This window comes from Nipponia nippon, unplaced genomic scaffold (assembly GCF_047370975.1).
Source record: "Nipponia nippon isolate SJK-2023a ecotype South Korea unplaced genomic scaffold, ASM4737097v1 scaffold_8, whole genome shotgun sequence".
In the NCBI taxonomy this organism is placed as follows: Eukaryota; Metazoa; Chordata; class Aves; order Pelecaniformes; family Threskiornithidae; genus Nipponia; species Nipponia nippon.
The window spans coordinates 46184049-46210748 of NW_028262402.1; the positions used below are offsets into that span (position 1 = coordinate 46184049).

Genomic DNA, 26700 nt, shown 5'->3' on the forward strand with positions numbered 1-26700 from the left:
TTAGGCATGTACGACAGTTCTGAAAATCCCTCTGGCCTTCAAACATGAAAATCATCAGACCGGAAGATATTAAGAGTTCTGGCACTGTCAGAGATACTTTTCCTCCCCCCGCCCCCCCCCGCCCCCAAGATTAACCTTAAGATCCCACATCATTCCTAAATTCCATATAATTTCCTCTTTCTTTTCCAGTGTTTCCTCTCTCCATCTTTTCTTGTCACCTTCTACAGTTTTTTCCCCTCCCATCCTACTGACTAGGCAATCTGCTTTTTCTGTGACCCAAAAGGGAAAGAGAATCATAGTGACTAAGCTAACTTAGAAGACACAGAATCATTACCAGCCACTCAACAAGTCAACTTCCAAGTAAAGAAATCAAACTCAAAGCAGCGCATCTGACAGATATTTTTGAACATGAAGAAAATACCTACGATGAGCAGTCCTTGCATCACCTAAGACAGACAAGCCATTATAAAATAACTCCATATTAAAATAACTGGGTAAACAGGGCAAGAAAGGAAAAAAAAGAAAGCAGGCCATTTCCCTGTCAAGGGAAGACATGGAACATGGCAGCAAGATTAGGCAGGACTGCAAATCCATTTGGCAAGGACAATGACTCCCACTGGAACACAACACGGGGTGAGGTAGAATTATACAACTTAAGTATTCAGAGATCTTGAAAGGACTTGGAAGAGGAAGGCAACTGATCTTCTCTCGTGACACCTCCTGACCCTTAAGTAGGAAAAGACAGGCATATACTAAAGCAAAAATCCTGGTTGTGCTTTTATTAAGGCATATCTGATTATACAGGTTGACCAGCAGAGAGAGCTGCATGAACTGGAAAGCCTGCATCTCAAATACAGCACTAGTCAACACAGACTATCGGGTACAGCAGTAGGGGCAGCATTTAATTACTAACGTAAGATAAGGATATTAGGTATGCATATGTGGTACACACACAAATTGACAGACCACAAGACAACTGAACCCACACACACACTTTTATTCAATTCTCATATACAAATTCTAGACATCTTTGCTGACATATGAGAAGAATGCAGTTCTGAAGAGTTGGAGTTCCGAAAAAGTTCTTATGTAAAGTGGCATTCTTGAAATCATCAACACAATTTACAGTACGGAAATAAGTGAGCTGTTGGCAAAGCCATGGAAGCAGGGGAGGTGAGTGTTACCATTATTGCACTTCAAATGAAATCTTCTGAATGTGTGTGGGATCAACATGTAATTTATGAAGTCCAAAGGAACCTTACCTTATATTCTCTATCTCTCAGGATATGCTCCTGATTAATTATTCTACATGCTAGCTTTTCAGTACATAAACACGCTTTGGATATCCATGATTTCCATCTCAAATCACAGAACCATCTAGAACAGCAGCAGCCAAGAGCTGACAATCATCACACATCAACACAAACAAAACTACAAATGGCAGCAAGACCCATGCTAGTCTGCTTTTCCTCCTAGTGTAGAGGGCTTAATAAAGCTACACATTTCTCTGAGAGATACCTATTGTATAAACATGCCACAGAAATAAAAATCCAGTGAACGAAGTGCATTTACTTGCAAGTTTACCTGCAAGAGACAGCTACATTTTGAGCTGAACAGGCAGCTCAACTAATTTTTGAATGCCTACAAAACCAGCCACACTCCTATTTTATCATCAACAAAACTTAAGACTACTCTAATTATTTAACTATTAACTAACTCTAGTACCAAATTTACACAAAAAAAAAAAACCCTCTCAAATATGAAAGTTAATGCAGCCTAATTTCTCCTTAGAATAAAGTGGTTTCACAGTAGCTTAAACCTGTGAAAAACTGGAATTAAGTCCGACTCTCACTTTCACCTGGTATTGCAACTTGTTCCCTTATGTCAGTACTTGTATTTGTACTGTGACAACATTCAGTAAACCAATTTCAGTTAGGACTATTTTAAAGTTTTCAGCAGGATCAGTTCTCTGCACTTTTTCACTCCACAGACACAGGATTGCTAGCACAGGTGCAAAGAAACGTATGCGAATATGCCCCAGTCTAACACTGACATACACTGACATGGAACTGTATCCTCAGTGAATGCACCACTGAAAATCAAAGTTTCTCTAAATCTTCAGGAAAACCAGCAGAGTTAAGAAAAAGCTGGTTCATGGCTGGAAACTGACATGCTCTTAGAAAGAGACTCAAAGAAAAACTGAAAAGATTTCATACAGGAAAAAGGCCATGAGCATACTTTTTCCACAGTAAGACACTTCAGTTAATCAAAAATATCTGTACAGGCGCAGCAGGCTTTTGCAAGGATTTCGACTTAGTATCCCATTATGTTCCACTGCAAGAAACAAGTGGAAAAACATATTTTAAAGAGGTTGTTATACATTAGTTAAGAGTCTCAAAGTAATTATCAACAGGGAATCAAAGCCAAGCAGAGTTGTTTACCCTGGGTTTATGATTATTCATACACAGGTGCAATATAAGCAAACATTTTCTTTGGTGTGAGACAATACACTTTTTTCATATAGCAACAAAAATAGAAGTCACAACTATTACATGTGGAAGTGACAAAGGCTGACAGAAATTATAATTAATAATAAGAAATCATAGACTAATATAGTTGGAAGGGACCTATGGCAGTCATTTGGTCCAATACCCCTGCTCAAAGCAGGGTCAAATTATGCCAGGCTCAAAGCCTGTCTAGTGAAGTTTTTACCATGTTCAAAGATGGATATTTCACAACCCCTCTGAACAGCTTGTTCCAGTGTTTGACCACCCTCCTGCTGAAAAAATTTTCCTTAATACCCAACAGAAATTTCTCATGTTTTCACTTGTGTCTGTTGTCTCTCATCCAAGCACCATGTGCCTTCAAAAAAAAGTCCAGCTCCATATTCTTTATAGCCTCCCATCAGGTAGCTGAAGACAATACATACATGTCTCCTCAGACTTCTCCAAACGGAAGCAGAGTTCTCTCAGCCCCTCATACATCATGTACTCCACCCCTATTCATCTTTGGTGATACTTCACTGGCCTCGTTCCAGCATGCTAATGTCAATCTAGTATTAAGAAGCTCTGAACTGGAATAGTACAATCAGACAAAATGACTGCCCTTTCAAATGAAATGTTCTTTCAAAAGAAATACACTTTAATGATACAAATGCGAAGTTAGACACCCAAGAAAAGTGCAGACTACACCTAGGAAACGACTGAGTATGCCCTGAAAAGCAGTAGTTACAGTAACTACTGGCATAGTGAGAATGAATTCAATACAAATTTTCAATATAATTCAGCAGTAAACATACCTTATAAGCACCACCCATATATATGGATCAAATTATGTCTTCTTTATATATACATGTATATAACGTTATTTAATTTTACTTATATACTTTATATATTAAAATGTATATATATAAATCAAGGGACTTCGTCATCAAGGGTGGAGACAATTTTACGTTTACATACCACCTGGCTGAAATCCGAAACAGGAACACAGTTCTATAGTCCCTGCAAGAGTGACATTTATTTAAGATTATTGTAGTTTGAAGACTATCTAGACAATAAATTACAAATATTAAAATGCTTAACAATTGCAAAAATTCAAGACAGAATCAAAGAATAAAACTGTCATTTATAAACACCTGTTGTCACCGTTGAAGCTGTACATATTTGATACAATCACTGAACTTGCTGAAGCAGCTTCTGACTCGCAAAAGTCTGCAAAACAATTGCAAGACCTGCATAAGAAAGAAGGAACAGTAACCCAAAATTCTGCTCTTACATAGGAACTTTGCTATGCAACAAAAACAAACACAAAGTGGCTGGTTCAGTTTTAAACTTTCTTTGGGCTAACATGATTTAATAATTTTTTTTCAAGCAGTGCAGACCAAACTTTACAATGAGACAATCCCTTTCCTCAAACTTGAAGGATGTTTCATAGTACTCTACAATACACTTTGCTAGACTACACGAAACTCATTTTACTCCACATAACATCAATGACCAGCAAGTTCAATCTGTAGATGGAAGAAAAAAAGTTAACGCAGTGACACAGAATGAGTCCTGAAAATGCACAGTACCTTTTTGGATTCTACATGAAGGTAGAAGGAGATTCAAAAACACTCTTTTTGCCAGCACATGTCGTGGGATGGTTACATCAGCCAGCAAGTAAGTACTCTCAATTTGACAATAAAATGAAATAATTTCAGAGAAGAACCATTTTAGTGAGGAAGAAATGTTCCTAATTGTAAAATGTTTGGAGATTAAAGGATTTTCTTCCCTTTGCAACCACAATAAAGCATTTGTCTATCTCTGCAATCTGGTCTGCCAATAAATACAAGCAAGGACTATAACCCACTTTGTGCTGTCCACTCCCTGCCCTCCTGCCCCTAGCCCTCTGCTGCCTTTAGAAGGTTCAAGTCAAGTGGAAATTGGTATGGGAGTTTTTCCATACCTCTTCTCAACACTTAACTTACATTGCAAGAAAGATCTGGGACATGGTAGCTTGTTAAACTTATACCAAGAATGTCAAGGCTTTAATAATAAACAACAGGACCTGCTACACAGAAATGTTCCCAAAGTAACAAGTCCAGTGGGTGCTAAATGTACTGGTGCCTCCCTCCAAAAGGCTGTATCTTCTCTTCTATCTAGAAGAAAAACCTTTTAATTACCTCAGCAATAACTCAGAAATCAACCTTAATTAAAAAACAAACTGTTGCTACATAAAACCTGCTTAGATTTATTCAGTTACTAGCTGAGTCACATATTACTCAAATATTTTTATCATGTTCATACAGCTCGAAATGAAAATGGAGAAGCATTCAAATTAATTTTGTTGATTTCATAAGGCTTTGACTGAAAGCCCAAGCAGTGAAACAATATTTGAATCCTGACAGAAAAAAAAAAAACAAAACAAAAAACCAGAAATCAAATTAAACAAGCTGCAGCTCAGTCAGATTAAGGAGTCTAACATGTTTGATTGTTGACTTGCTTTTGGCATATTAATCTAATGCTTTTTCAATTTGAGTCCCAAAAGAGCTGGGTACTTTAAACTAGGCAAATATCAGAAGCTAGGTTTCTAGCGATAATACTGGATCTTTTGAATAGAGGTGTTTGGTTATTTTTAAATATACAGGAACAAAAAAATATGATCTAGCTGCAGATCCTCTTTAAAGGCACTTGAAATTTGTCTGCTTCAAGGTCTGTAATCATATATGCAGTTATGATTGTTCTTTTGTTCTTAACATTTTATGGACCTCATTTTATACTGAATGCAATCAAATAACACAATCAGTGCTTTGATGAAAGCCACCTATATGTATCTCTAAGACAGCATTTCTTTGAATTCCTTCAACTACTATAACAATACTGTATATTTAGGAGCAAGGATTTTATCAGCTTAATGCCCGCCCCTTATCACTGCAGCAGCAGTACTAGAAATAAAACAATGACAAATGCAAACCTGCCAGCCTCCTCCATCTATGTTACTCAACTCCAGTTAATTCAGCTGTCCTTTGACTCAATCAACAGAGGATCCTTGCAGCACTGAAAACCCCATCTTGTGGAGACCTTCAGGAACAGCTGCAGTAGCATGGTCTTACCTGCCTGCTAGGCCCCCAACATCAAAGAAAGTGTCAGTACCCAGAACTTTTAACCCTTTCTCTTTTTTTATCCCTCTCTCTTCTAAGTGCTTTCTGCTTGAGGACCTCGTTCCTCTTGTCTACCTCACCTTACTAGAAATTCCACTCTATAAACAAACAAAAACAGTAAACACTTGTGCTGTTGTTCTCCTTTATATTCTGCTTTTATGTGTTTGTAAGTAACTAACATATTGGATGGGAAACTTCTGTCATATCACTAATACAGGAGGTACAGCAAGACAGTCAAAGGCTTCACATACCAGTGCCCAGGTCCTGGTGAGTGGAAAACGTGCTTATTGAAACAAGTTATTTTCCACTACAGCCAAAACAGCTGACATGTCATTACATCTTTTTCCTTTCACAAATCCAAAGCTGTCCCATAATGTAGTTCAACTGTCTTCCTAGAGCTGCAGTTGCTCTCAAATCGGTCCCTCTGTATTGCCTTTGCTCAGCTGCTGAGGACCCCCCTTACTGGCCCTTCATTTCACGAGCTTTTCCAATGTGGTAGCATGATTCAGACAAGTGACTAAATATTTCTCCCTTTACCACACAAATGCAAATATATTGCCTATACTGGGCCTGCAAAGCCTCAAAACACTTCTCAAGCTGAGCCTCCAGTCCAGCAGTACTATAATTATGCTGGCAGCTAAGTCCCCTTCAACATTTTCCTCTGATTTTATGTTCTTCCCTTCTTTTTTATACATCATAATCCTCTCCCCACCCTCAAAAAGACAAAAGGAAAAAAAGGAGGGGAAAAAAGAGGTGTGTGGGGGGAGAAACCCCACACCGTCTTCTGTTCTTTCCACTTTAATCTATACCCCTGCTCTATTCTGTATTTTGTAAAAGTTCCCCATTTTAAACTCCTTTTCCTCTGTTTATTTTGGGCATTCTCCCTTTCCCATTTTCTCCTTCCTTTCCTAGCTGCAGGACTCCTCAAAGGAACTCATTCTACACCTTTCAGAGGTTTGTGTTTTTTTTTTTTTTCCTTTCTGTAGAAGACAAAAAAGCCATCTCTCCCTAGTGTTTCATTTCCTTATCACTCAAGAGCACACAAGTTGCTTTTGGAGTTGATAATTTGCAATGTCTTCTTGTGTAACGGCTGTCAAGTCAGTAATTAGAAATAATGCATTAGAAGCGTAAATTATTGATCAGGCTATTTGTGTGACCACTGAACTTTGCAAGGCAGGGTTATCTGCAAACAGGCTGCACTCACAGACTGACTTCTAATGGGGAAACAAGTTAACTTAGAAATTTACATAAACCCTAGAAATACATATAGAAAAAATATCTCAAAAAAGGTTCTAGAAAACTCACTTTCATGCTATCATTAAGGGTAATGTTGCCAAATTTTTCTTGCTCCTGTGCTGCAAATTACTTCATTTCTACCAAACCACGATCAAGTTCAGATTACAGAGTTAGTTTCATTAGTTCCAGCACTATTAGTGAGCTAAAAATCACATAAGGGGTTTTTTTTCCATCTTCTACTTTTTGTGTGAAACAAACAGACAACTGCAGATGTCAAATGATGTGTTACTGTTATTGAGTCTAGATATCATGCCTTTGTTCTAAATAAATAGTTTAATTTTTGTAGTAGTCTTGACAGTAAACATGATGTTCTTTACTCAACCAGATTTCCGGGTTACAAGGGCAAAAACGAAAAGACAGGCAAATTAACAAACTGACACTCCCACATACAGTCTGCGTAATCCACAGCTGACCTGCCATTTCTTTCATTACTTGTACACACCACTTAACACTTTAAGTACGGCTGTAATCATATAATGAGATTTACTAACGCCAGACTTTGTGTGAACCAGTCCAGCAGTAGCATTTTGATGATCTACTTGCTAAACACTGAGAATACTTTTCAAATGTTCTGAAACTAGCAGAAATATTTGCAATGCTCTAATCGCATTTTAAAAGCTTGTGAAATTTTCTAATCATGACCTAGATTAACTCCCATGTGCCATAAAAGAGGCATGTTATAATTTTAACTAGAGCAACAAATGTATACTTACGCATGCAATGACACTGTACTAAAGATTCCCTCTCATTAAAAAATCAGAATTGTGTAACATTTTACTGTAAACATTGCATGCACAATTATGTATTTACGAGTATAAAATTGTTCCAGTAACTTAAACAGTTCTAGTCTTACGTAGCAATACACCACCCATTGTTAGTACTGTGATCTCATATCTTAATTATGCCTTCAAAAGGACCTCACTTGTTACACAGACAAAAGGAAATAAAAGTATGTGGGAACAAGCGGGAAAAGAGAGATCACAAATTACGATTGCAAAACCAATCCTGTACACCATCTGTGACAGTAAAACAGAGATGTGATAAAACAAAAACGTTTGTTAAACTGCTACTTTATTCCACCACACAGTCTAAATAAGGAAAGGACCACAATCTGAAATACATATTTCTGCTCCTTCAACCGTTAAGAAACTAAAAAGCTATTGGTGAAACATAAGTAAGGAATGTGTGCATGCACAGTGTTAGATACAGCATTTGCTGGGGGAAAAAAACTTTAGTTTATTTTAGAGATCATTTTAGTTTAAATTATTAATTCTTTAATGCTCACATATAGACAGACTGTCTGGCCCTCAACCATGGTGAACCAAAAGGAAGCAAGACGCTCAAAACCAGCATGAACAACAGCCCAAAAGCCTACCAGCATCAATCTTTTTCTAGATCAATTGTCTACACTGAGGTTACAAAAGAAAGTCTCCAAAGCCTTATCACAAGAAAAGACTTCTCCATTCTCAACACATCACTCACTGAAATTTGAAATTACACAGTACTTTCCAACAGTTGTAACTGCTGGAATAATTAAACATGTACATTAACAGTTAAGGTTAAAAAGACACATACAAGGACTTGCACTGTTTGCATTTCCACTACAGAACCACTCATCTAGCCACACTTCCTTGCACCTTTTTACCCATCCTCTGTCATCTGGGTTTTTTTTCCCCTCATTCATCATACATTGACTTCCTCCTATTATCCCTCTATTTCAGACTAAACATCAGTTGTCATCCAGTCTACTGCCAAGCCACCTGCCAGTCTCTTTTCCTTCCAGACAAATATTGATTCTTCTCATTCCCCACACTTCCAAATAAATTCTAATCACAATACCACACCCTTGCCCACTGAGGCTAACAGAACTGAGTCTTCTCACAATCTATTTTTCACAAGCAATTTGTTTCTTCCACTAACAAATCAAAACTAATTTCCCCTTCAAAACCAGCAACAGTTCTCCTCCAACTGAAAATCAATTTTCCAACCTCCCACACAATTTTAATATAGTTTAGCCCAGCTTGCAAATGTAACTATATTTGGCATATAGTTTCTGATGTTAGCATTTCTTTTATGCAACGTGCTTTTTGGTTATTTTATTTTCTTCCCATTTTCCCATCCAAAGGCACTCAAAACTTGACTGGGGAGCTTGCTCTAGCAAATCTGAGGATCACAATGGATCCAGAAAGACAAAAGGTTTTTCCAACAATGTAAACTGAAAAATGAAATACTTCACTGGATCTGGGCCCTGAAGTTTGGTTCCAAGTAGGTCATACCTTGACTACTGTCAAGAATCAGAAAGCGATCTTAAAACCTACTTGACTCTGAGAACAACAGCACAGCTAATGGCTCTTTTATAAATGGGACTGAGGGAAGGAATGTAAGAAAGCAACAAAGCCACAATAGGAGAGATGTGACTGAACATGACAGAAAAGTTCCGAAAAAGAAGAGTAAAGATGGTAAGAAGGTAAGGAACAGAGATATTTGGAGGGATGAAGAGACAAAACTGTTTACATACTTGCTCCCTCCTTACTTTAAGCCACTTTGTCTCCAGAATCCTGTTGAGTTCCTGCTTCTGCCTGTAAACTCACCTCCTGCTTCACTACTCCGACAAAGGAAAGCAACAATATTTTTACTGTTGTGGGAAAAGAAGAAAATTCCTTTTCTTACAGCATGGGAAACATAACCGTTCAGAAAGAGTAAGGATATATTATGCTCTCCCCACCGTGTCTTTGGCTGAGACTGTCTTTTTTTATTTGTAGGTTCAAAATAGCTATCTTGTGTGTGGTGCAATATCGTTCATATTAGAAAGTCCACTTTTGCAATTTTAGAAAACTTTTATTTTTTCTACCATCTGCTGTGTAAGCTTACCAAATGAGTCTACAAGTCCATTTAACTCTGTTACTGCATCTTGTATGTTTTTGCCAGGGAGGCTTTTATATTGTTCTTGTTCCCTTAGTCTCTCTTTCTTCTCCTTAATGTGTTATTGGGGACGATGACTTCCCATCGTTATTTCCCTGACACCAAAAGGATGTCCATCAGTTTTGTTTGCTTTGTTTCTTTCTCTAAAGGCTCAGTGAGTAACTGGAAATTATGTCAAGATGAGAAAGATACTGCACCAAAAAATAGATGAGTATTCCAAATTCATAGTAATGGATTATAACAAATTAACCATGAGAGGAGAATTTATATTTTTGAATCAGAAATAAGCTAAGATAGTTTCAACTAATAACACCATAGAGGTAATAAATGCATGCTTACTGCTTCTGAACAGGTATATTTCTCAAATACAGGAAAAGAATTAAGATGAAGATATTTTGCTTAACAATTTTGGATTTCTTAAAATTTCTTCTTTTCCCTTTTGAACTAATCTTAAATAATCAAGAAAACAGCCTAATATTTTAGGTCATCTTAATCTGATAACAGAGGCCGCAACATGACATTTAAAAAGCAGTATAAAACAAAAACAAGTGGAAACAGAAGACAAGTATTCTAACATTACATACATAATTAGCTTCTCAAGTGCAAGAGTAAATCTCAGTAAGAAATAAAAGAATTTTAGGAATAAATAGTATCTATAGCACAAGCTTTTATGAAACAAATTTAGATATCATTAAATGATGCAAAAAATGGCATACTGATTCATCATACATTTATGTTCCTCAAGGGAAGAAACTTATATTCCACAATTAACTTTATTAGTAAGCAAAGAGGTTACAGAGCAACTGTTAATGCAGGCAAATATTAAAACTAACTTGACTTGTGAACTCATACTTAAGAATCCAGCTTGACAGAAGAACCAAATCCCACCAGCATACCCTTGTACCTAGCTCCAGAAGACATCCCAGGAAAACAGAATGCATCGGTCTCAACTGGTCGAAGTTTAATGACTTGACAAAAACAAAAGGCCATAATACTCCAAAAGTTCCAGTTGGTTTAACAGTCCATAAACTTACAGAACCAAAGGGAATTAAAAAAAAACCAAACCAAATATAAATATACATATCCCATGCATATTAACTATGTATAATTAAATACTCAGCAATCTGAGGGCAAGACAGATTGATTTATTCAAATTAATTTAAAATAGCTTCTTTAAGTTATCATTGAAATTGAAGAGAACATTTAATATAAATCAGTCGTCTTGCATGTTTATTTTTTAAGTTGTTGTTCCGCACATTTAAGCACTGAAGCAGTCAAGTAGTTCTTTGTACTATTTTTTTTTTAATTAAACAAGACACACTATGTTGCATCTTTATGTAAGAAGCCATAGAACTTAATGTGTTCTATCTAGAATTCGAGTGTTAATTAATTACATTATGATAACAAGCACATTGGCTATGGTTTTCAAGACATTAATTTTTAACTTATTTCTGGCATGCTGCATTTAGAAACTGAAATGTAACAAAAACATATACAAAACTAAAGAAAAAATCTACAGTTGGCATTATTAAATACAACCCTTCTAAAGAAATGCTACATTACCAAATAAATTTATCAAAACACATTTTACATTTCAAACTGAGCAGTTCATTAAAGAAGGGAAGCACTATAATTATATGAACTGAACAGATTGTTTCTGGTCACAATGTCCTTCAGGGGTTTAAAACCAATGTATTTCATCATCTTATGGTTATTTTTATACATAAACTAGGAGAGGAAAATGTTCCCGGTTTGGTTACTGAAAAGTCTCTGACCACCTACTGTCCTGGCTTTTCTTTAGAACTTTGCCAATATTCAGATCTTATTTGAATTTAAAAATCTGTGTGCAGGCCCTATCCCATCCCCCCAATACAGCAAAAACACTGACAAACAGGAACAAGTTCACAGCAGAGGCCACCAACATAGTCAGGGACTGTAGCACAGACCCTGTGAGGATGGACTGGGGAGCCAGGCCTGTTCCACCTGGAGAAGACAAGACTTTGGGGGAATCTAACAGCAGGCCCCAGTACCAACAGGGAGCTTATTCAGAAGGCAGAGCCAAGCTCTTTAAAGGACAAGAGACAACAGGCCTAAGTCGAAACACAGGAGGTTCAGAGAGGATATAAGGAGAAAGTCTGTCATCCTGAGGACAGCCCAGCAGTGGATGTGTTGTCTCCACCCTTGGAGGCTTTTACAACCTGACTGGATACAGCTTCAATATGCATTCTGACCTCATGGCTGACCCTGCTTTTGGCAGGAGTTCGGAGCAGAAACCTACTGAGGTCCCTTCCACACTAAATTATTCTGTGATTCTATGAATACAGTATCTCTATTTAATCAAAAGTTACATTATTTGACTAAATTTAGCCCTCGGCAGAATTGTAATAACCACTTCCAAATGGTTTTCTTTAAAACAAACAGCAATTTAAAGAAACCCTTTTCACCTATATGACCTGTAAACCCAAGATCAGGGATGATATACTCTTGTTGTCCTGAGTGTCCCCTTAGTATGAAAAGAGACCACCACTTTTCCTGGCTCCACACATATTTAACCTATTGTTTTAACAGTGTGATAAAGGGCACTCGAGGTCACTTCCCCTTAAGCATTCTCAGTCAGAAATACTTCAGCTACATTGTGGCAAGTCAAAAGAATAGTGAGTTTATTAGCTACTGCAGGAATAAGAAACTAGACAGATAATGCCTTCTAACATGTGGCTAACTTGCTGCAATATCAGGTAATGACAAATTTCAAATTTCCTTCTAAAAGGTCTGACTGTAAGAGATGTTATTTCACCACCTTGCAGTCTTCTAATCACAGCATAATACCTTAAACAATAAAAAAGACACCATGTATTATTGACTTACCCAAAAATTTTTACCTCAGGTTCAAAAGTTCCAAAAAATTATGTGTCATAACTCACAGAACCACCATAAAATTGACAAATATTACAATCTTTTTTACAAAACAAAGTAAGAACATTTTAATATTCTAAAGTTAGTTTAAAACACAGTATTGTAAGTTCACGGGCAAAAATATTGATAGGCTATCAGTCTGAGCAAGTGGCAGAACTCTTAGAAAACAGACTTGGAAAAGTACCAAAGCCCAAGAAAATTATGGTATGGCTGAAGTCTGCTGCAGTCTGAAGATATCCTTCTGAACACTGTTAATATACCTGAACCAGCTTGGGTAGCAAAAGCAACATGAAATTTTCAGTGTCCTGTGCAATTTACACTGCTATGACTTCCAGCTGCTGAGATACGAGCTAGTTCAGGTACATCCATGTGTGTTACAATCACACATGCAACTATACCGCAGACATCGCTTCAAATTGATTTGGTTCTGACTTATACTGGTGTAATCTCATTAACCTCAACCAAATAAACCTCCTGGTTTATTTATTCTCCACTTTGACCTGAGTCTATTTCATCACACTGCTTTTAGGTCTGCCAATGCATAACAAGGAAAAGTGAAGATTCCAGCTCAATTTTTACACCCACCTTGCACAGGGCCCATAAGTTCTACTAAGTTTTGCATTCTCATTATCACAAACTGAAGCCTAACATGCTTCTCCCCAGCTTCTGCAAGCATCCTTCCAAAATATTCATTGGAATCCAGTGCAGCTCCATCATTCTTTCAATGCCCAAAACACCACTTTAGTGTGCTAGGATCCAGTTTTAGGGACCAAAAGACTCATATGAATAGAATGTGCTAATGTTAGCCAGCTACCTTGAAATCACCTTTCACTGAAGCCAGGTTAAGATAAAAGCAACCAGAAGTATTTATTCACAAAACTCCTGATAGACAGCATAGTTACAAAGGTTTATGAAGACCCAGGTATAGAGCAATTAAAAGATAACCATGCACCTATTTACACAGTTGTTAGAATAGTTCCAAAGTCTCAACCTTTTGGGAGCCAGCTGTTGGATTGACACATGCTTTATTGCCCACAGCTGAGGATCTGGGTCTTGTGCAATCCCATGTCCTCAGATTCCACTGGGAACCCAAAATTTCTTTTGTAGCTCAGTCCATCTTTGGGGTTATCCAGGATGTGGTTACACAACATTTTCTCTGGCACTGCAAACCAGCTTAAGAAGTTATCCTGTCCTTTCCCCTTCCCTCGTGCCACTTGTTCCAAAAGAGAAAAAAAAAAAAAATTAACTTAGGTCACAGTTGTGATACAGTTTACAGCACAGCCCTACAAAGAGCTGTTGTGTTCACAAAACCGAGGGAGCAGCAAATTCCAGTGTTTGTGAGAGGCTGAGGAAAGAAACATCTTGTGCACCAGAGATAGTTTAAGAGGACACTTAACACACATCATGAAACTACAACCTCTACCTTACTCTTTGATCTCTGGGACTTCATGGTTTCTATTTCCTGACAGGAAGGCCAAAACTCGTCTCTGCTCAGATTCCCACACATTTTCCCCAGCATTAGGAATTCTCCTGTTCCTTGGCCATCAGTTGCTACGTAGGCAGCGTCTGCTTTCTACTGCTCCAAAGTGCAAAACCTCAAGGTATCAAAATATAAAAAACCCAAAAGAGTGCCACTGTTTTATTCAGTGCAGAAATCTGAAAACTATGGATAGCAGACAATTTGTCAATATAATAAAATAAATCTGTTGCTTAAAAACTGTACTAAGATCCGCGTTAATATGCAAAGAAGTGGGCATTCAAATCTCACACAACTAATCTGAGACTCTAAAGAGTACAATCTTGTAGAACTGGCTTAAATTTTATTTTACAAGACAATAAAAACTGAAGATATTTCTATGCACATATTATTATATAACTATAATATATTCCATATTAAAATAAAACTTGCAGTGGTTCAAAAAAGAGTCCAAAGAGAGAACCTGTACTGCCAGTGCTGCAAAGTATGGCAAAATAGTGTCATGAAGAAGATTAGAAATGCCAGTTATAATTTCCAAAATCAGTTTGTACGAGCAGTTCTCTCCATGTGAGGTACGTTTCATAGTGAGAGGAAATGTTTTTAGTAGTTTGATAATAAAGTTGAAAAACATGCAAGCTTTCAGGTTCACCAATCCTCTTGGCAGTCTTCACACAACCTATAAAATGGAAATAGTTTGGCTTTGTGTCCAATTTTGACTCCTTCAACTATAAGGAAACAGTTTTAAAGGTTTCACTTAATTCAACTCCTTTTACTCCCTCCATTTTCTGAGGATAACATTTTGCCTTCTTTACCTTTGTGGACTATAAGAGTGGAATAAGAATGTTTTTGATTCTGCCTGTCCCTGAGCGGATACCCCCTCATAGAGAACAGTTGCTATTTGACCCCAGCTCCTGATTTCCGAGCACACAGGAGTACTCCTTCATATAGACGGGTTGCAACAAACAAGTAAGCAGTTTTATTTCCGCTCTGCATTTTGGCAACCTTTTGCTCCTTTGCTTCAGAGAAGTATAGAGAGAGCTGGGGATTGCCATCCCTTGCAACTGTATTATGGTTAACTTATGAACAAACATAATACACTATTTCTACATTTTGCAGAACCAGAACCAAACATTAAAGAATGCTGGAATTCCCCACAACTGGGAAATGCTGCAAAAGAAAAAGATTTTTGCTGGCTTCTACTGCCTACTGTAGTATGCACTACACCAACTATACCACACAACACACTTCCTATTTTTTTCTGAACATCATCCTCCAACTTGAACTCTCACTTGAAAGCTGTATTTTTAAGAGGCTTTTGTCTTTATAACCTCCAAGCCTCCTATGTTATTTGACTATCTTAATAGGTTTCCAAAGCACCTTTTTAACTCACAAAAAACCCTCTTTTGTTAGGAATTAATGGTTGTTTTCCAACAGCCTTTGTCCTCAAATGCTCTTGCATTAGTCTCGCAGTCAAATTTTACCTAATATATTCAGTAAAACTCAGACACCACCTGTGGCCCTATCCCTATAGCTGAATCCATGCAAGCAATCCCATAATTTCATGTTGAAGTTAACAGGGCTCCCAATCTAAATGCACTTGAACAAGTGAGGCTTCTAAAAGTTGTTTGAGAAATACAGGTACCTAATTTACTGTATATGTAGCAAGATTAGACATTTAAAAGTCAAAGTTTTTCTTACTTTAAAAATACGTGACAATGCTGGAAAACCAGGCTGCAGCACAACACATTGAAGAATGATGAACATTTTGCTCATAACTATGAAATACTAGTAGTAATCCTAATACCAGCTCTATTTCCTAGGCCTGGCATTGAATATATTTTTCAGCTTTCTAGTAAATATTGAACAGCAACCTAAAACCAACTTTGGTGATAACCGGTTAACATGAGACTTGAGCAGGATCAAAATTGAGAGCTAGCCAAGCAGAAAAATAGAAGATAGATAACATCTGATGTCAACAAATACAAAATAATAAACTCGTGAAAGAATAACTTGCAGCTATTCCCACATGGCATTGAATTTTAAGCCAAATGTAAGCAGATAAACAAAATAACCATGCACAGGATGTGCAGCTCAACAGAATCTCTGCTTTATACAGGCACATGCAAGACAAGAAACAAAGTGTTCCAATGAACAAAGAATGGGATCGAAAACATTCTCATTTCACCTGGCATATTGTCTTTTGTGACATCACAGAAAACCAGAATCAATTCATAGATTTATCTGAGCTATGGACAAATACTGAAGACCCTAGGGGAAAACAAAAACAGAAGAAAGCCCAGAAGAAGGGACAGGCGTACAGAAAATCAAAACATCAAGAGCTGATGTTTCTCGTCCTAATACAAGGAAATACTCAACCATGATTAAAAGGCAATCTACTAACAACAAAAGGAACTGTGTAATACTACTGTGGAAGTCACTGTCAAAGGCATAGATGCAGAGATAACTCACATCATGAAAGGACAATGCTTGTATTGATTTTAAATCAATAGCTGGCTGCGCCACATAGGATCTTTTTTTCTACAAGTCAGATTTAAATATTCGTGTTTGACTGTGTGATACAGTGACTGCATAACCAAGATTAGGTGGACAATTATCTTCCAGGCAAGTCATTCTACTTGTCTTCTCAAGAAGCATTTAGATTTTGCTCCATAGAAAATTGCTTTCTAGTACAGGTCAACAGGACAGAAAGCTAGGAATTACTTTTAAAGATCAAATCAGCTGTACCTCAAGACCCACGATAAGACAAGAAGACTATATTCACTGTCCGTGTGAATCAGATCTCTCTGCATTCAGTATTGCACAACCCAGAGAGCTTAACATTAGAGTGAGGCATCAGCTTTTTTCTTCCAGCATCTCACAGGTTGCAACTGATAGTGACAAAATACGTTACACTTGTACCTTGTAGCTCCCACTCTATCACAAGGTGTATAACCCATTTAAGTCAGAGATATAACATACCCTCTAGATCAACAAACACAGCACGCAGCAAAAAGCACCTATTTGTACGTGGCAAATAAAACTGACTATAGCTCTTCCAGCAGAACTACTATAAAGAAGCCTCACTGCATATACACATTTTTTGTTTTGTTTTTCAAGTCTCCATACAGATCCACCTTATGGAATAATCTGCAAAAATCTCATATCCAGAAATTCAGGAAAGCTCCTCATTTACCTTCTGATAAAGAAATGACATCTGAAACAAGTTAAAGAAATACAAATGCAAGCATGAGCTCAAATGTTGACTCAGATCTTGCTAGTCTTACTCATATTAGTCATCTCACTGGGCTCATGCTGAGAACGCTGTGGGTGGACATATGAATTCATATGGAACCCACTGAAATCAGTGCACAGCCAGGGTCAGAGGCTTTGAAACAGCAACTCTATTAAGTTAAATGGAAAAAATGTAACTGTGTATTGCCTAATAATAGTGTTAGTATTTGCATACAAGGCTAGGTAGAAAGAAGGGGGGGGGTGTTATAACAGAAATGCTAGCCTATAATAGCAGAGTAGCACTAGGATAGGATAATTCGGGTTGAAAGGCACCTCAGGAGTTCATGTAGTTCAACCTCCTACTCAAAGCTCCAGTTAGTTTTACAAAAAAGCTGCAGGGCTTTGGTTGCCTTCTTCCACATCAGTTGTTGTTTCAAAACACCATTAAGTATTTTTTTTTTTAAATATTGCATGTTTAATTATCTTAATCTGCTTTTTAATGAAAGTTTTGTAACTTTTGATAGTAGTTCCCTTTCATCCATAAATAACACCATTTAATTAATGTATCTGTTTAATATTACTATATTTCTCAATCTTGTTTATTTCCCTCTTAAGGTTCTTTCAGCCAAGATGCTAGATTATTTTCTGTAACTGCAAACATCACTTAACTTTTTGTTTACATAAGGTCATACTGTAAAAATGCCCCAGAGCTGAGATAAAGAGACCAACGGCAAAAATGACAACCCTGTTCAGTAACTGCTTTTCTTACAACTTCACCAAGAAGATGCCATTGCTAGTACAAGAGGGCAGTGACATTCACTTTAGTAGTATTCTCTGGTCACGCATAACATTAACTCCACATAGTTTGGAAATGGTTATTCTACAGAGGTTTCAAACTTTGGTTTTTATTAGCCCAACTGCCACTCTTAACAGCTACACCTAAGTCTCCTTTCATTTTCCATTCTGCCATTCCAGTCAATCTGGTTTGATCAACAAGAATGTCAAACCTTTTTCTGCATTCTGTAAACTTCTTGCTCATTAAGACTTCCCCTCCCAGCAGCAAACACTACTTCCCCATGTCGATGTCATTGGCACTTATGAAAATGAAAAACTCTGTAAATAGCTCAGATTTAAGGCTTCTCTGGAAAGCACACCACTGCTTAAAATCCCTATCGTTTCACACTATAATACTGAAGGCGTTTACTACAAAATTGTCCATTTACACCACTGAAGTCACTTGGGAGTCATTCTCATCAAGCAGAAGACAGTGATGGCTACTGTGTTCCTCCTGAATCCTCAAATTACAGTCACCAACCCTAGGCAGCAAAGATAAACGGGCATGCCCAAGGAACACCGCTACAATATTACTCCCATATCGATTACTAGGAAGACTAGGCAGGGGGGAAGAAAAAAAAAAATCCATATAACTGATCCAAACTACCCTTTCTAACAGTGCACATAATCTCTCCACAATCTCCTGTCAATATTGATTTTCCATAAACCACAAATTTTAGAAATATTTCTCTCTCACGTAAGCTACATATATATTAAATTTGACTAACAATAGAACCAATGGAGAAGTAGATGATACATGGGAAAGCTGTACAGGGCTAAGAGGTCAGAAACACTGACCATTAAGCAACTCAAGTGCAAAACCACATTTGAAACTGTAAGTAGCCACCACAGTCCTCCCAATTATGTTTTCCTGTGCCTGACAACCAAAAAGAATATAGTCTATCTCTCTCCGGCAACAAATAATTTACGAATAACCAAAGCAAGGTGTTATTTTCTCACCTGTCACAGAATGCAGAGGTGAGAAAGGGAAATTTGAAGACACAGCCAATCAGGTTCTCATTAGACTTCAGTTCCACCCAAAAAAAAAAAACCTGAAGAAGTTTTAGCCGCAATTCTTTTCTAAAAGAAAAAAAAAAAAATCTCTTGTGAAAATAAGTGAAATTCATTAATTCACAGCCCACATCTAAGGGAACATTTCCCCACCCAGAAGCAAGTTCAATATAGACATACAGAGAGAAACCACAGATGCTTCTGTGACTGTTTGCCCTCCTTCGGCAACGAGATGATTTTTTTTTTTTTTTTAACGGCACAAGTAAGTATTCTCGAGGAAGTTCTCCAGCAAAAATACACCACCTCCAGCGCGGTGCGACGGCCGAAGCGGGACGGCGGACCTGCGGGCCCTGCCGGCGCCCGGCCAGCGCGGCTGACGCGGGGGGCACGCCGCAGCGACCGGTAGGCGCACCGCCAGGCACGGAGAGCCCTCCGTGCCCACCCACAGCCCTCCTGCCCCGCTCCCTCCCCAGGCACGGCCTACGGAGCGGCGGCCGTCCCGCCGAGCGCTGCCCGCCGCCCCCCCCGGGGCCCGGCCGCCGCGTTGCCTAGCGCCAGCCCCGCCGCGCACCCCCGCCCTCCCGTCCCCCGCACGCACAGGCCGCGGGCAGGGGCAGCCGCCACACGCGACTCTCGGGCGGGCCGGCCGGCGGCGCTCCCCGGCGGCGGGGCAGGACGCGGGACACGCCGCGGTGTAACCGCTACCCCCACCCCCTCACCCCCACCCCGCCCCGGCCGTTGCGGCCGGCGGGCAACGGCCGCCGGGCGGCGCTGGCCCCCGCTGGCCCCCACTCACCCCGGCGGCGGCGGCGGCGGCGGCGGCTGGGCAGCCTGGCGCGCGCAGGGAGCTTCCCCCTCGGCGCCCGCTCCCTCCCCATGCACGGCGGCGGCGGCGGCGGCGGCAGCGGCGTGCCGAGCCGCGCTCTGCCCGCTGCCTGCGCGCGGCCGCCCCGCCCTCCCGCGCGGGGGAGCGGAGGGGAGGGGCGGGGCGGGGCAGCCGCCTCCCGGCTGGGCGGGACGCGAGCCGCCAGCGCTCCCGCCGTCGCGCGTCATCACGCAGCTGCGAGCCGCGGCGCGGGGCGGCGCGGGGCGGGGCGGGGCGGGGCCGGGGCCCGGGAGCCGCTCCCCGGCCGGGGGGGCGCGGCCGCGCGGAGGGGGTAGGCCGCCCGGGCCCGGGCCCGCGCACCGCCGGCCTTGGGTGGGCCCCCGCCGCGGCGGCGGGGTGTCACTCGCCTCAGGGGTGTCACTCGCCTCAGGGCAGCCGCCGTGGGGGACCGGCTGTCAGCCCCGCCGGCTGCCGGCAGGGCAGCGGCCACAGGGCGAGCGCGGAGCAGCGGGCCCGTGGGGACGGCAGCTCCCCTCCTGGGCACCCCCGAGGGCAGCAGGGGCGCGTAAGTGCGGGAAGGGGAACCGCCCCTGTGCGGGCGGTTGCTGCTTCCTGCCCCCCTCCCCGCCCCCGGTCCCTGCGGGGAACAAGGGCCCCCTGTCTCCCGCCCGTTGCCGCCTGCCCTCTCCAGCGGGAGCCGCTGTGAGGGGAAAGCTGGCCTGAAGTGAGGCAAAGGGCCTGGGACCGGCGGGCGCGCGCGCCAGGGACAGAGCTCGCCTTGTTCGGCCGTGGTAAACAGCAGCGGGGCATCTCTGCTGTGGTCTCGCTTCACAGTAGCCCGTGTGTTAGCCGGGCCAAAGGAAAAACGCACGGGTTGGTGTTTTTTAAGGAATGCGGGCGTGTGCTAGTTCTGTCCCAGCTCCCAGGATTTATTGCACAGTTCCAACCTTGCAAATGTGCGCTTTTCTGTAACATCTTATGTGATGAGTTTGTTGCTTATTTTCTTGTCCGTGCCAAGTAAACATGCTTCATCGGAAAGCTCTGGAGCTACGTTGTCTGTTACAGACGAGCATAAAACAGAAGAAGCTTGACTGCTGACCTGAAGAGATGGCAAGTCAAGAGCACCGGAGTTGGAGGACTCGATCTACAGATATGTGCTGTGAAGGCTTTACCCGGGAGACAAAGGAAGAACAGAAGTAGGAACAGGGAAGAACTAAAAAGCCATGTAAAAGTTTGATAGATGATGAGTCTCAAAACTACCAACAAGCTCATGCTGATAACTTTCAGTGATTTCGAAGCAAACTCTTAACTGTCGGCTAACAATTTGCTGCTGTCAAATATAATTCCTTAAGGACAAGCATATCACTGTCATTTCTCCCGTGTTATATGTGATTCTTTACTCTGTGTGCAGAAGAAAACGGTACGCCCATGTCATATAACAACATCTTACAGAAAACAAAATCTAGGCCAATTCAGAACTAGAATTTAACTCGGTGCGTACATTGTTTTGCATGTTTGGTTTCCTTGAGCGTGCAGTTTAAAGGATACCTGGTCATTTTGAAATAAAGTCAATTACAGCATGTTTTCTTCTGGTATATCTAGTCCCCGATCTCACTGAAAGTTTCTGTGGTATTACATCCTCTAATAATTTGCTTTTCGTTTTTAATGTCTCTTGCTTTTCAGCCTGCACTGTGGAAAACTCACACAAGCAGGTACTGCAGTGACACTGAAAACTTCTCGCAAACAAGGAAAGGAAGCAAACTGCAAAGTCAAAATGTTCTGATGCCTCCCAAACATGATCACCTAATACACCACCGGTATCCAGACCACCTCAACGACTAGGAGAGTAGCGTACTAGGGTGGTTGTGCTCACTGCCTATCTGAGACCCCGCCCATCGAGACCTCTGTGGACAGAACCCTGCAAATGCAAAGAATGCTACTGAAATAGATGGGAAATCCTTGTTAAGTTTCAACATTTTGTCAGGGTCAGGTTTAGTTGGACCTGCCAAACTTGCCAGACTCTTGGCTGATAAAGCACACCATCAGTTGACAAGATTGTGAAAGTCCAACCTATGTTAGGACTCCAAACATTACAGCTTATCTAATGATACCAGGCATTTTTACTTTTGTTTGTCTTCCATTATAATTAGTACAACCACATTTTAGCATAGTATAGCAAGAAACAGTATTGTCCGATGAAATACCCTTTTTCACTAGTCTGTTCAGGGTTGTTCATTCCTTTCAACAATGTTCCTGCTACTCTGTTGATTTTTAACAAGTCCTCTCAAAGGCATCGGCACCCAAAAACTGTCAGCATCTCAGGTTTGCATCTTATTACCATTTAAGCATCCCCCTGTCCTTTTTCCTTGCTAAACAACCATACGCAGTCTCCGTACATTTGCATGTTAATATGCTTGGATACACGTGTCAGCCTGTGACATGTGGGAACTTAAGACTGAAGTATCATTTATCTACATCCTGTTTACACACTTAATTTCACATATTCACACGATGTCAAATGCAAATATGTTTAGGGTGTAGTACCACAGACATAACCACAGAATCTTAAAGGGATGTAAACCACTAAACTTAGTAAACGTACCCCCAAATAATGGATAAAAATACCAGTAATTATACATGAAATGTGATTTTTACAACTGTTGTAACAACTTTCCTTCAGAGTTAGTTTGCTTTTCAAAGCAAGTTACAAAACTTGCCATCTGTGCAAAAGGCTTAATTTTACTTTGTTGATTACCTCTGTGTTCCAAATTCTGAGATTAGCATAGAGAGCAGGAAATAGATTTTGTTTCATTTTCATATTCAAACGGCTAAAAATTATAGAAGCAGTTTTGTTGTAGTTACTTCAAAACTTCTCATACCTGGATTTAGATTTATCATTTCCAGCTGAAACTAAAATCAAAGCACATGCTGTATTCAGGGTGGGGAGAATTACTTGCAAAACCTTCGCGAATTAGAACAAGGCTAAGGAAGTTACTCATTTAAGTCAAATCTGTGAAGCCAGACTGTCTGCACGTATTTCACATTTCCTGATACATTTGGAGTAGGGTGTAAAATTCTTCATGTTTAAAGATAAGTACATATGTTGTAATCATTTTTCTCCTTCTCTTTGTGTAGGCCTAGCCTTAGAGAAAAACATGTTTTCAATGAAAAAACATGCTTTTTCTTTAAATATATGGCACAAAGAACACTCTTGAAGGAAACTTTTTCGTTATTGATCGTCATTCTCTGAAACCTCTTTCCTTGAGTGATATGAGTGAATACCTCCTTCCTGGAGGAGAAGAGAGGAACAAGCACCTGTAAATACGCGTTTGCATATGATTCAGCTCCTGAAAGGACACACTTCTAATTCATCCACTGCTGGAAAAAAAAACACTAGAGAAAAAAGCCATCTCTTGGCTTTGAGGGTCCCAGTGGTAGGCTTAAGTTTGTCCTCTTCTAGACATTCACTTGATAACTGTTCCTCTGAGAGACAGCAGTGAGCACCTAAGAAAAAGCCATAATGCATTTCTGCAAAGAATGCTTTTGGAGCATATACCTAAGAATGCAAAATGTGCTTCCCCAGACACTTAAGTTCTACCTTGAACACTGGTCCTGGTGGAAGTTGCGCTGCTTTGACACTACCTTTTTTAACAGCCCCCTGTGTTCCTGATCAGGTACAAAAGGCTGCATCATACAACAATCCCAGAGGGAAAAACAGAAAACAAAAACAACCCCAAAAAACCCACAGGAAAAAAAAACAACGCAAGAACAGGCATCAGTTCAGTTGATGAGCAACTGAAAAGCATCAGACGCTACTGTGACTAGTGCAGGACAAGGACTTCTATAAACCAGGAAAGAACAAAATTGGATAATGCTCCCCCCTCCTCTGTGTCCGTAACTGCCCCGTTTCCCTTCCGTAGCATTCTCCAGGGGCTCAGTAAGCCGCCGCTTTCCAACAGCTCTCTGGGATTCCCCCCAAGCAGTACAAGAAGACGACAGTGAAGAAGTCTGCTTTATAGCCTACAGCGATCGGGAATAGCAGTCTACCTGACAGATTCTTGGTTTGTGTGATGGGGGGGTGTGTGTGCCAGATGTGCAGTGGCAATGAAGCTTGAATTAAAAAAAGATGACATAGTGGTATTGCTGTATTGCTTACCTATATTGGTAGCATATACACAGATCAACCACACGTAGCGCGTAAGATTTTCATCTCTATCTTTCAAATTGAGTTATTCTGGTTTTGTTGGTTTCAATAGTTTATGATAGGTTTTCTGCACATAGAGAAAGATTAAGTAATTTTTTTCTTTACTCTTTACTGAGGCTGATTGCTTCATGTGAACAGCAATGCCCGCACCCATCTCCATACTGCCTGTGGCTCTATTCGAGCCTTTGAACCCTCTCATCCATGTAGCTTAGCACAGGTTGGTGTGGATCTAATCTGGAGATGGAGTAAATTAATTTCTTGCCAAGTTAGTTGAGTCACAACTGAGCAGCAAAATGGAATTTCCTTTTAAGGAACACGCGCCTTTCTCCTATTATAGGATAAAACCTAGCATGCAGCCAACAGTTATGTAGCTGGAAAAAGCAGGCAGGCAAGTAAGTGCAAGCAATTGTCTTAACTGTAGAACTTCTTGAAAATAAATTTTGAAATACAGTCCACTGATGGGAAATGGCGTGGTATAAATGGCATTACAGGGAACCACAAATTTACTGTCACTCTGTGACTTTCAGAGCTTTTTGCTTAGTGTCGGAGTAAACAGATACATATGCTAGCACCACCAGTGAGGAAGAGTCAGTAGGAAAAGTCTGAGGTTCTCCTTCCTTAACAAAATCTGCTAAGAGAATGGAACAAACCAAAATCAGTAAAACTGCAGCCTGAGTTGAAGGAGAACCTTGAAGCGTAGACGCTGCAAACCTCAGCTTGCAGTGTTTGCCAGTGGCTCTGCAGTCAAAACTCCTAGTGACTGCAATACAGATGCTTCTGGAGTCCATCAGTATAGGTCTCCATTGAGTTATGCTTTATTTCCTAATCAAATTTTGCTTGTATACATCTTGGGTTTTTTTGTTGTGTTTTCACCTAAGGCTATTTCATCTTTAGAGCAGGATATCCTCTGTGTTTAACTGGTGCCTAAAGACAATGATACGTGCTTTCATATGGGTTTTGGTCATAGTGTTATATAAATTGAATGTATGTATATTCATAATAAAGAGGAGCTAAAGTTGTGCCTTCCTGCGTCTACCTATCACCAGGAAAATAGATTATAACTCCCCCAAAAATGTATTTGAAAACCCCTTGGGAGTAGGGAAGTCTATTAACTTGAAAACCTCTCATAACAGATTTTGGAGGGACCGGGGTTCCTTTTTTTTCTTTTGAAAAATCTAAGCAAAATCACCTCAGCCTTTCTTACGTTAGTCAAGCATGGGGAACAGCCCACTTCCCTCATATACACAAACTAATATTTCTGCTTTCAGCCTTGGGGTTTCCAAACATTTAAAGGGACTCAGAAATTGACCAGAAGTACTCTAATGCAAAATTAGAAGTTTCCAGCCCAGGTTCAGGTAAATACCTTCTCCAGGACTTCAGCCTGTGCAGTGTTCAGGACTGCATAATGACTTGGGTGGACCTGGCATCAATTTGTGAAAAGTAAGTTTCTTATTTGAAATAGGTATTTTCACCTATGTACATACATTAGAATTTTTTCTTGTGTTTCAAGATATCTGTGGACATTTAGATGGAAACCTCTGTTAAGGATTTTTCAAATTAAGGTTTCTAGAAGTTAAATATGTGCTGATCAATGATTTTAAATGCAATGAACTGCAGCTCTGTCAAGGTGCTTTTGCTTTGCATTATTATGGGAAGTTAACCTTCCTGAATTTGTTTGGCAGCACTTACCCATCTGTGAAAGTCAGGAAACTTCAAAAGTTAATGTTTACATAAATTCATTTCAGTCAGTAATTTTTGTCCTGTTGTGTTTTTTTTTATTATTTAATCTGTTTGTGTAATTTAATCTACTTTAGGCAGTGTGACAGGATGTGAGTATGATACAGCTAGAAACTAAAAGGACAAAAGACAACAGAACAAGGTGACTAAATCCCTTTAAGGTCAACTGTTGAAATTTTGGAATTTCCTCACTGGAGAGCTCAACCTTAATGATATTTTTTAATGATTTTTTTTTTTTGCATTTTTGTGTATGCTTAAGACACAATTACTAGGCTACTAGAATGCAATATGGAAGTTAATGTCTGTGGTGGTGCATTCCCCCCCCCTCCTCTGGAGAGCTTTGTGGTCACAGGGACTCCTGCCAAGGCTTGGCCTTTGAGCAGTGAGTCCGGCAGTGAAGCACCCCTTGGCCGTACCAGGCACTCTTGCATGGCTGAGCTGGGGAACCAGAATGCCTCGATCCCACCTGGCATCATCAGTCACCCCCCTGACAGCACAGGAACACCTCATTGTGGATCGCAACTCAGGCGGATCGGTACGGGAGGATCGTACCTGCCTTGCTGAGATTGATGAGAACGCAACAATTACAGACCGGAGCTGTGGCC

At 40.3% G+C, this 26700-nt stretch overlaps 1 protein-coding gene and 2 long non-coding RNA genes across 5 annotated transcripts in view; 2 read left to right on the forward strand and 1 right to left on the reverse strand.

Moving 5' to 3' along the window:
- The window catches only part of JAK2 (Janus kinase 2), a 93355-nt gene extending 73065 nt beyond the window's left edge, over window positions 1–20290 (reverse strand). The window contains exons 1-2 of one of the 2 annotated variants that reach the window (XM_087741464.1): window positions 20125–20290; window positions 19278–19397 (exon numbers count right to left, since the gene is read on the reverse strand). The gene's annotated coding sequence lies outside the window, so the exon portion shown is untranslated. Of the gene's footprint in view, window positions 1–3461; window positions 3481–19277; window positions 19398–20124 lie in introns of those variants that run through there. The other variant, XM_087741469.1, reaches the window with a different exon arrangement.
- Window positions 812–10222, forward strand: LOC148050589 (uncharacterized). 2 transcript variants are annotated; one of them, XR_015700938.1, is made up of 4 exons: window positions 812–1173; window positions 3874–4163; window positions 9066–9407; window positions 9495–10222. It is a non-coding gene; the product is annotated as an uncharacterized LOC148050589 (long non-coding RNA). The 2 variants fall into 2 exon arrangements; XR_015700937.1 differs by having other exon boundaries at window positions 9066–10222.
- On the forward strand, window positions 19407–21734 carry LOC148050590 (uncharacterized). The gene is made up of 2 exons (XR_015700936.1): window positions 19407–19730; window positions 21173–21734. It is a non-coding gene; the product is annotated as an uncharacterized LOC148050590 (long non-coding RNA).
- The last annotated feature ends 4966 nt before the right edge of the window (window positions 21735–26700 follow it).